Consider the following 12,041-nt stretch of genomic DNA (forward strand, 5'->3'; position numbering starts at 1 on the left):
CTATGTTCATTACAAAATTTCTCAATCCGTGTATTGATAATAGTAGTAAACAAGTTTGACAAACAGCTAACAAGTGTTATACCTCTATATAGAGATGGTACCTACCCAAGAAAATCGAAGAGGGACAACTCTGAATTGACCATTAAACTGAAGCCAACATTAAACATTGGTCAAAAGTGAAAGAAAATCAGATAGGTCCTTTTTCAAACAACTTATCAGGCAGACAAAATATGACCTACATTTGTTTAAATCCCTTTGTATTCAATATACAATATGCACGCTTTTCTCATGACTTTCACTGACAGTTATTTTGTAAGTTGTAGTGAGGCCCTGATAGAAAGTTTAGTAATGCATGAAGATGATACAGAATAATGCATAAATTCCTTCGAAGAAAATTTACGACATTAAGAAATGTTATTAAGTTTTGATCTTTTAGCCAAAGTTATCTATTGTTCTCAATGGTGATACATTGGTTTACACAACATTTACATATCAAAATGTAAAATGTATAAATCCAACGATAAGAAATAACAAAAAAGTTAAATTGGCAACATTAAAATTCATTGTCATCAAATACAATTACAGTGTTTTAAGGTAGTGGTTGTAATTACAACATTTTAAGGTAGCTGATAGGTAATGACTCTATGTAATGTATTTTATTTTGAAGCAATTCTCAATTTAAATTTCTCTGAAGGGAACTAGCACAATCATTTGCTTTCCTTGAACAACAATTTAATGCTGAAAAAGCATATAGAGATTACTTTATTTGATGATTTTCATTACAGGTCAACTACCCTAAACAAACTATAAGTTGTTTTATTTATTGTTGAAAACAAAGTAATTGGGTAACTTCAGATATCAACATAAATTTACAACTTAAACTGTTTACACAACTTGAAAAAGTTTTTGTTGGGGCCTCTCATTTACAAATATATCAACAATTATCACCTGAATTGAGTGCATTCATGAGTGGAAAATATTGATGGTAAAATAATGTAGGGGTTTGTTTACAATATAAAATCTTTAATAACTTCTTTAAGGTACATTTTTGGTATGGTTTTGGTAAGCTTATAATAAAGAGCATGTCATTCTCTTTCACTCAAAATTTTTTCAAGCGTTTTAGACTCTTGGCTAGCCTTGGAATTTGACTTTATTAAAAGACAAAAGGAAGTTCAGTATAGGCTCTTTCAAAATGTTGAAAGTAGAGTAAACTTACATTATAATCTATTGAATTTATTTAGCTGTGGGAACTTTTGATATAGACTATAATTGGGGAAATCCTAAAATCATTAAAAAAACGGTCAATGCAAGAGTTGTCCATTTTGCTTCAGGTATTTTGAGAAAGTCATTTTTTTAGATATCAAATATTTCTATTTTTGAAATGGAGAAGAGGAAAACCATAAATATATTTAGAAAATTGGTGCACTTAGCTATCATTTTACTCTGAAAAAAACTTGAAAGATGAATTTGAATTTTTTAGGTACCATCTCTACTCTATAATTATTAACATCTGACTGACTACCTTTCTTATGCAGAGGAATTATAATGCCTTCAGTCCACTTATCGGGAAAATATCCCGAATTCAAAATACAATTAAATAAATCACTTAAATGTGAGAGTAAAATATCTACACTTTCAATGAAATATTCATTTAAAAGACAGTCACTACCTTAAGCTTTACTACGCTTCAATAACTTCGCAGCTGATAAAATCTCGCCAACAGTAATTGGCTGGTCTAATTCAGGGAATGATACATTTGGATTACTAAAATCATTATTCTCACAAAAATCTTCAGTCTCATCATTGTAACAATCAAACAGTTCATTGCTTATGTTAGAAAAATATTCTCTGAATTGTTCTAATGGTATTTTATTTCCGAGCTTGACCGAACCCTTTTTAAACAATTTCCAAAAATCTCTTGGTTTACTTTTCTTTAAATTTTCTATTTCAGACATTTTCTTTCTATAATGAATATTTTTCTTTTTACGTAAGACATTTTTATAATAAGATTTATGATCACACAATTGTATTCTATTTTCATCAGTTTTACTGCAATTAAACAATCTCAGTGACTCTAAATATACATTTCTTGCTTCAACACAATCCTTATCAAACCAATCGGCATGATTTATCAATGTTTCTGCTTCAAAATAATGACCATTCTTAAATTTACATTTTTTTGAAAATAAGGGATCAGCGACACTGCGTATTACATCTGCAAAACTATTGAGTCCATTATTGACAGACTGTCTACTTCTACAATCTAATGTATTAACAATATTATTCAATAAAGGCAGATTAGCAATAATCCCTGAACGAAATTGTTGCTTAAAGTCATCATTCCACTTGTACTTATCCTCATAATAGTTATAAACAAACCACACATGCCATTTGATTTTTATTCTCCTGAACGAATGTAAAGTCTAATTAAAAAAAAAAAACTTTTAGGGTACGCGTGAATCTGTCGGTCACATTTTATACCAGATTCCATCAGACCGGCAGTAACTAAATGAAGATTAAAACTTGCTCTACTATCAAATTAAAAATATGTACTTCCGGCAGGTGCACAGAGCGTTTGACTTTCGGATGTTTTGGAAGAATACGCGTTTTCCTTGCGCGTAACAGGCGTCCACATAACTTGTTCGAACCGCAACGTCTTGCACATCAGTGTAACTATGGATATATGGTATATATACACGTAGTGTGCACTTGTAAATAAAGCACAGGTCTAGTGAGCACAGTTCATATAAATAAATATACATCTCCGGAGGGTGTGCCTATCCAAGAGGCGGAAATTACCTGTATTACATAGGATATTTGTTTGTTTTGAGTGAATATGGAATATATCTCACTGAGAAGTGAGAAAATGTGAAAATTTTCTCACTTCGAGGTGAGATATATTCCATATTCACGAGAAACAAACAAATTTTCTTTTTTTATTTGATGCTTAAATACGTTGAGATGTGCATTTTGCAAAAAAAAAAAAATTAATCTCAGCGCGGGAAACAGACGCGCGTAAACAGACATAACGTCAGACGTGGTGTGACGTTAGAAAGACGCACACGACATAAAGTTCCATTTTATTTTTTTATTATTTTTTTTTGCTGCATAACGTTATGAAATTCTCATTAAGTAAAATAATTTGAATCGAGCAATAAACTATAAAGAACTAAGTGCGACTATAATTTTCATCCTGTTTTACGCAAATATTTTAAAACTCATGCACAATGTAGATTTATATCTACAAGTAGATCGGCATTTAGGCCTACAGTGAGTGATATGCAGTGAGTGATATGGATTATATCTCACTAATTAAACAGTATTTCATCAGTTAGTATAAAATAAAATACTATACGGACAGTCCCGTTTCTATTCCAAAATTTACCTTTAAGGTGTTGTCACGTTTTAATTTCCGGTGAATAACAAAAAAAAAGAAGAAAGAATATTCAGTTCTTTCCAAAAACCGTTATGTTATGATTCAACCAAATAGTTTCCTTTGTCTACCAGAAAGGAACAATTCTTATATCTTAATACTGAGGTTTGGTACCTTTATAACAGACAATAAACTAAAACAATAGAAATTCATACGTGACTTCGGTGAGCTCAACGAAGCAATTTCAAGCACAAATATTAATGTGGAATGTAAAGTAAATTGCACACCACAATATCCAACCAAGATTCTTGCAAAAACAATGCTTTTGCAGAATAGAGAGATAAAAATAATTTTGACAGCTCGTGAAAACCAATGACAAATTTTGACAGGTATATGATGATTATGACCTAATTATTTTTTTTCTGTTATTTCTAACTTCTAGTTTGATTTTCTTAAAAATGGGTATTCTATACTGTAGCTTATAACTCGTGAATAAAAACAATATAAGCATATATTGTTACCTTACTGTCGTTTTGTTTATCCAGGTCACGTACGAATTCCTATTGTTTCAGTCATTTAGATAGATAGATAGATTTATTCAGGTATAAGATCATATATACAATTTAAAATTACAAATATCGCATTAAGTAAGATAAGTTTTGTGAAATATTTAAAACTAAGCGAACAAATTCTAAAACTAACATGTGACTTACATTCACATAATATTGCTTAAACATAGATAAAAAAATACGAATAGATAGTTTTATAAAAGTTATAAAAAAGACAATGATTTAATAATAATAAAAATCATAAAAAGTTATTTCGAGTTTAGTCATGCTTCCTAAATTATTCTCCGCTGATCTTATACCAAGGATTAGTTATATGTTAAGTAAAAAAAAAACAAAACCATCAGTGAAAAACTAATACGCGAAAGAATAAAATAAAAAGGAAGTACTAAAGACAATTATTTTAGTGAGTACCTCAGTAATAACAACTAAAGTTTAAATAACAACTGAACTGAAAAACTAAATATTAATATCTTATAGCTTGGCTTTCCTCAAGTAATTTACCTTCTTTAAACAGATGTGCTTTTAAAGCCGATTTAAAACTTGACTTATTTTTGGACGGGATTAACCGTCCAGTGGAACCACAGTAATACATATACGAATTTCGGCTTAATCGATTTTTTGATAACCACCATATATTTCACACTCCGCCAAGAGAAAATAGTTCTCAAATGGCAACATATAGAACAATTGAAATTACTACGCTTCACTGCGCGCTTTCAGTGATGCAGACGATTAGTGTAGCAGACGAATAAACTAAGCACGCTTTATATACGAGGCAGTGTTCTTATCGCTGGAAGACGGACATTTCATTGAAGATTTTACATCGATGGAATTCACAAATAAATTACATGTAGCTGTACTAAAAAATCAGAATTTAGGGGGAAGTAAAGGTTGGGAAATTTGTTATTTTTATTCACCACAAAAAAGTGAAATAGAATAATAGAACTTAGATAGATGCTTTTGATAATCAAAATAAGTAAAAGACTTTAACTTTTCAAGAAAGGAATTTATTATAAATTTGCAATACGGTAATCATTATATGTGTATTCCAAAGTCTGATTGTCCCTCCCATAATTAGTGACCTTAAGATGTGTTTCAGAATTTTTCCTTATGTTATTATAGTTTGATGTATACATGTATTTGCCCAATAGTTATTACAAAATGTATGATCGTTTTGTAATAATGTGTATGTGTCTACATGCACATCTGTGCAGTCTGATCATGATAGTCTGAATTGTTCATAATCAGTCAATAAATTCACAATGAACAGAAATTTGGCAAGGAAATGGTATAAAAACGAAAAAGACATTTACTAGTTTAACAGTCCCAACAGAAAAGGGACATGATTGTTCTCGGACCTGACAGAGTCAATTCATTTCAAGACAATCCGTCCTCCAGTATTTACAATGCTTTGATTTATATCTTTTATGCTGCTTGGCAGAGCATTCCAATCTGAAATTGCCTGACAAAAGAATGTCCTTGACTCAAAGGATGAAATTTTATGAACTACAAAATTGTTTTTACTAAATCTTGTCTTTGTATGTATCTCAGATACTTTAGTAAAGTTTTGTTTCAAATAGTTTGGGCATTTATCGTGAAAAATATTGAATGCATGATTCAGACGGAGTCACTAATTAGAGCAACTCATAGTGATGAAATCATACAAAACACATCCCTTATTTTCCCACAGATATTGAGGATTTATCTAATAAGCACATGCATTGGAATACAAATTTAATACCGATTGTGTACTGCATTAATGCTAAACTATCTCAGCCGTGAAGCGTCCTTAAATTGATAGGGAATCCTACACGTAGCGACGAAATTCGGGATCGGTCCCTCTACGGTAACATTCGATATGCCGAAAGAGATATTTACTATCTCCGCGCTGTCACTAGACAGTGTGGCAACGTTAAATGTCGCAACCCCGCTAAATGTCGCAACCACCGTTAAATGTCGCAAGGTTGACGTTAAATGTCGCAACCACCGCTAAATGTCGCAAAATCGTCTGCCGCTAAATGTCGCACCTTTAACGTTAAATGTCGCAAAAATTTGCCCACCGTTATATGTAGCAACACCAACGCTAAATGTCGCAATTCCTATTTGACACTAAAACTATCATTTCCTTGTGTATATTTACTTTTTTGAGGGAAAAAGAATTAGCAGGTTTATGTAATACAAATAATTATCTTAATGATAAGTGCTGTTACGTATAGCAACAAGAGGGTCTTGTTGGCCCTAGATCGCTCACCTGAGTTCCACACCTTGCTTGAACAGTCACGCAAGAAAAATATTTGTGAAAATATTTTGTTATAGGGCCAGTATTTTAGGACAGAAATATTCTGAAGTTTCTTCTAACTAAATACGATCTGGTAATAGTGTTGTATGTTTGTTGGGGTTCGGTATGGGTGGGGAACTGGGTGAATAACGACACAGAAATCTAAGATGCAAACACACAGCACCAAGACAATTAATGGAACATATAAATATTTACATGGTTGAAGGAGTGGGGGCGGAGGGTGAGGGGGTTATGTGTGGGTAGGCGGAAAAGTAGGATAATGAGGGGAATGAGACTAAGGAGATTAAAAGTAAAATATATCAAAATTCCCGCTTTATCTGAAAGAATGTACAGAGGGCCACATAGGATCTTTCTCCGCCATTGAAGCTTGATAGTCACCTTATGGCTTTAAATGTAAACCTCCAAACAAAGAAATAGAACCCATATGGCAGATTAATAGAAAATCTTCGTTTTCTACAGCTGGTACAAAAACACAGTCTTCGTGTCGCGTAGTTGAACATCCTATTGTGTAACAGGCCTGGATTGTTGCCCGAGCCGATTCCTCCACCCCAAAGCCCACCTTTGTTGACTTACTAGTGACTTATACTCATCAAAGTTGCACCCAACTATTTTGGAAATAATATCTTCTCAAAATGTAGACCCAAAACGCCCCAGAGGCGAGCATTTTATACTTATATTTCAAAATTCCCCAGGGGAAGAATCCTTGACCCCTTAAAATGGGAGGAGTACCCCTCCAGTACCTTAAAATTAAGAAAAAATGCACCAGAGGCAATCAGTTTATACCTGTTTTTCAAACTTTCCCGGGGAGAGACCCTGAGCCCTCTAAAATGACAGGGATAACCCCTCCCATACACCGAAATTTTGAACAAAAATGCAATAAAAGTCCAGCATTCCATACCTGTATTTCAAAATTGCCAATGGGAAAATACCCTAACTACCTAAAATAAGGGGAGTGCCCCACTAGTACGTACCTAAAAAATAGACAAAAATGCATGAACCACAGGCCAAAATTTCATACCTGCATATAAAAAACTTTCCCACAGATACGGACAGAGGAACCCCGTACCCACCGCACGTCGCCGGTGACGCTTTAGTTTTAAACTTGTGCTCCCCCCCCCCGCCCACCCATCCTCATTCAAAAAGTCTGGCCCCCGGCTTGTTGTGGAACGAAATTCAGGTCGACTAAAGACATGCGATACAACGCGCGACAATAAGGAGCGCGAGCGAGCTTAATGTCTCATCAGCTAAACAGGACTCTAAACAGGACTCCATAGAATTACTTAGTTCAGAACTGAAGTAAATCTAGTACTGTGGCGAGTACCACGTTAGTGTTCAAACCTATAGATATTAAATATATAACGTATGTATGGTGCGGGACCACTGAAAAGCAAACGTGCAAATTAGAGTGAAAGGTCAATTCAGCCCTTCCCAAATCAAGCATGCATTACCCAGTCTTATCTCTAAGTTATAAAGACTGTTTAACTTACCTTATTTTGCTGTGCGACATTTAGCGTTGGTGTTGCGACATATAACGGTGGGCAAATTTTTGCGACATTTAACGTAAAGGTGCGACATTTAGCGGCAGACGATTTTGCGACATTTAGCGGTGGTTGCGACATTTAACGTCAACCTTGCGACATTTAACGGTGGTTGCGACATTTAGCGGCGTTGCGACATTTAACGTTGCCACAGACAGTTCTTTTCAAATGCTATGGGAAGAGTTGAAGTCTGATCGATTCCGATTGAGGTAGTGCCTTATGACATATTATTTGTATCTCACGGAATCTCTAATTCTGATCACACTTTAACTGCCATTACAAGTGACCAGAATCGACAAATATGACTTGGAAGAGGTAAGCAGATTCTCGCCATCCTAACTATTGAAAGACATATAGCGCTTGTCAACAGTTAACAAAACGTCACTTATTGCTTATTTAGGCAAAAGGCTATAATATCATAATGTGGTCAGTTTAAAGATCGAAGCCTTGGACTTCCGTTAACTGTCTCCAGATTCCTGCAACAGAATAAAAACATTCGTCTTAAACTTAAAGCAGACACTAAGTGCGCTAAATAAAAGGTGAACAAATAATTTTAAAGCGCGTAAACACCGAGGTGACAAGTGTGATTTTTTATCTATTAGTTTTATCATGGCCACAATTTAATATCTCGTGGCACGAAATAAACAAGAGGGCCAAGATGGCCCTTGGTCGCTAACCTGAGTAACACACCATAACAGTGTAAACATGTTTGACCTAGTGATTCATAGAGACAAATATTCTGACCAATTTTCATTAAGATTGGTCCAAAAATGTGACCTCTTGAGTGTAAACAAGCATTTTCTTTGATTTTACCTAGTGACCTAGTTTTTAACCCCATGTGACCCAGTTTCGTACTTGTCCAAGATTTCATGAAAACAAACATTCTGACAATGTTTCAGGAAGATTTGAAGAAAAAGTGACCTCTAGAGTGTATACAAGCTTTTTATTTGATTTAACCTAGTAACCTTCTTTTTGGCCCCACGTGATTCAGATTTAAATTAATCCAAGACTTCATGAAAACAAACATTTTGACAATGTTTCGGAAAGATTGGAGCAAAAAAGTGGCCCATTGAGTGTAAAAAAATAGCTTGTTCTTTAATTTTACTTGATGGTCTAGTTTTTGGTGAAAATTCATACAAGATTTCATGCAGACAGATAATCTGACCAAGTTTCATGCATATCAAATGAAAAATGCACCCCTATTGCATACACAAGGTTTTTCTTTGATTTTAACAGGTGACCTACTTTTTGACCTCAGATGATCAAGATTCAAACTTTGGCTAAAGGTCATCAAGATAAACATTTTAGCCAAGCTTCAAGAAGATAGGGTCATAAATGTGGCCTCTGCAGTGTTATAAAGCTTTTCCTTTGATTTGACCGGATGACCTAGTTTTTGATCCCACATGACCCAGTTTCAAAAATGACCTAGAGATCTTCAAGACAAACATTCTGGCTAAGTTTCATAAAGATTGGGTCATGAAGACAAACATTCTGTCCAATTTTTCTTAGTTTCAAACTTACTCTGTGAACTCTAGAGTGATAACAATATATTCCTTTGATCTGACCTAGTGGCCTAGTTTTTACCGCCACATAACCCATTTCAAATTTGACCTAGAGACCATCAAGGCAATAATTCTGAACAAGTTTCATAAAGATTGAGTCACAACTATGGCCTCTAGAGTGTTCACAAGCTTTTCCTTTGATTTCACCGGATGATCTAGTTTTTGACCCCACATGACCCAGATTTAAACTTGACCTCGACGGCATCAAGATAAACATTCTGACTAATTCTCATGAGTTTCAAACTTAAATTGTGGTTTCTATAGTGTTAACAAGATTTTCCTTTGATCTGGCCCTGTGGCCTTGTTTTTAAGCTCACATGACCCAGAATCAAACTTGACCTAAGATCACCAATACCAACATTCTGACTAAGTTTTATAAAGACTGGATCACAACAGTGGCCGTTAGAGTGTTCACAAGCTTTTCCTTTGATCTGACCTACTGACCTAGTTTTTGACTCCACATGACTCAGTTTCAAACTTGACTTAGAGATCATCAAGACAAACATTCTGACCAAGTTTCAAGACCGGGTCACAACTGTTGCCTCTAGAGTGTTCACAAAGCAAATATTGATGGACGACGGACGACGCATGCCGATGTCTGGTTCTTTAACGTGCCCGGTGTATAGCACCGATACACGCGAAGCCTTCATTCCTGGGAAGAACCAGTACAGGCCTCTTAGTTAGGTGGGAGACATTCAAGAGTATCTCAGAAATTTCCAGTGCCTGGACCGGGATTCGAACCCCGGACCTCTGGATTGACTTCTGTCACCTAAGATCTTCCGTATTTCAGTGATATGGTCTGCTTTCATTAAGCCGGTGCTAGGGGGCGTGAGGGGTGTCGCATGTTTCATTACCTCTCATGAACAGAGTCAGTCAAACCGAGTCTGCTATTATGTTACTTGGATGCGTTTTATGCCTCAGCCAGATATTAACACAGATTTTTATGTATAGTATTATAACTAAACTAAACTAAACTTATGTTAACTATAATAGTTTCTGAAATAGAAAGCTTTAATAAGGAAAAAAAACAAAAAAAAACAACAACAAAAAAACAAACGAAAGTATGCCTGCTTTCAAAGAGATAAAATATAAGAGCAAAATGACAAAAGTAACTCTAAAATCCGATTATGAAGGACAGTATTGACTTATGATAGGTACTTAGATATATTAATGAATTTTGTTACCGAACTATCTTCTAAATCAGCAGCGTCGTTGTTGTTCAATGCGGTACGCACAACATCCGCTAAAGGAATATTCAAGTCACCTATATCGTTATTTACATTCGCCTCAAATCGATCAATGTTGAAAACATTTCTGATATGTCGGACTGTTTCTGAAATCAGGAAAATGACATAGTTTCAGCTGTATTCAAATACTTTAAGATATCAAAATAACATAATATTTAACCAAGGTCATTAGTATGATTATGTGCAATTGCAAATTACAAATACAATGTACTTTGGATATGATATCATCCATTATGGTCAAAATACCTTAAAATATAAAATAAAAAGAAAATGAATATGTATATATCTTTAACTTGTGAACACCCAAGATATTTTAATCGCTCTATACGTTGGCAGTGAAGAATATATCTTGCTTTCTTTCTATAATGTGAAACATTCAAAGCAGCAATGTTAGACACTGAGTAATATTTCATATTATTATCAAGGTGTTAGTTTGTCTCAGTGGTGGAACGAGACTTTATTATTATACTCAGCGTCACTGAAAAGTTACCACCCTAATGACCCTTATATTTTAAAAATCGCACTGGACTATGTTAAAAGCAAACCACGACTACATTTTTGACGCAGCTGAGACGTCACTGGTGTAAAGATTTGTCAAATTCGATTAACTCCATTTGAGTCACGGGCTGCACATGCAAAATGACTTTCCAGCAATGTCGACATGTACGAATTTTCTATCGCAAATCATTCATCGCACTTGAAAGTTAGTCGACAGACTATAAAAGGAATACGTTAAAAATCCCAGAATATCCTTGCGAAGAATGCCACGTTTAAGGCACGATCAACGCCATCAGGGCATTGGCATGGTTGACGCCGAACTTTCATGTCGCGAAATTGCACGTCGTATATGCTATTCTCACCTGAAAGTCAGAGAGGGTCTATGAGTAATAGACCGCGCACAGGCCATGAAAAAGTGACGTCGATATTGTATAAAATAGTAAAGAGGTATATATTAGGTGGTAACATTTCAGTGACGCTGAGTATATTTTATTTTTGTCAAACGCAACTTTAAATTTTGACAATTTATTGGAATAATATTGCCGCAGCTACGATACTGGCCACGGAGACAAATTTAGACTACAGAACATATTCACTAAAAATGAATTTTTACTTAGAAGTACTTGTAGAACCATTAGCTAAATACCTTTGCGAAATGCTAATAACACAAGAAGTCCAACTGCGACGAGAAGAAAAACAAGTATGCCTGTAAAGAAAATGAAATGAAATGGTATATTGATTGTACTAATTGTCTAACGTTAGAAATAAAATAATAGGACTTGATTTTAATGTACTGAGAAAGTACAAAAACATACGATACATAAACAAATGATAAAGTAGTAGTTGTAAAAACGATAGACGTCGTTATAGAACTAGAATGCTCTCACTAATCTGCGGCTGTACTCAATATAGGCTGATCACTACCAAATCGAATGTAAAGATTTCCAAGATTTAT

At 34.6% G+C, this 12,041-nt stretch overlaps 1 long non-coding RNA gene across 1 annotated transcript; it reads right to left on the reverse strand.

Moving 5' to 3' along the window:
• Positions 1–7,960: 7,960 nt before the first annotated feature.
• Positions 7,961–11,790, reverse strand: LOC128554964 (uncharacterized). The gene is made up of 3 exons (XR_008369742.1): positions 11,733–11,790; positions 10,526–10,674; positions 7,961–8,255 (listed from the first exon to the last, which is right to left on the reverse strand). It is a non-coding gene; the product is annotated as an uncharacterized LOC128554964 (long non-coding RNA).
• Positions 11,791–12,041: the final 251 nt, after the last annotated feature.

This window comes from Mercenaria mercenaria, unplaced genomic scaffold (assembly GCF_021730395.1).
Source record: "Mercenaria mercenaria strain notata unplaced genomic scaffold, MADL_Memer_1 contig_904, whole genome shotgun sequence".
Taxonomy (NCBI): Eukaryota; Metazoa; Mollusca; class Bivalvia; order Venerida; family Veneridae; genus Mercenaria; species Mercenaria mercenaria.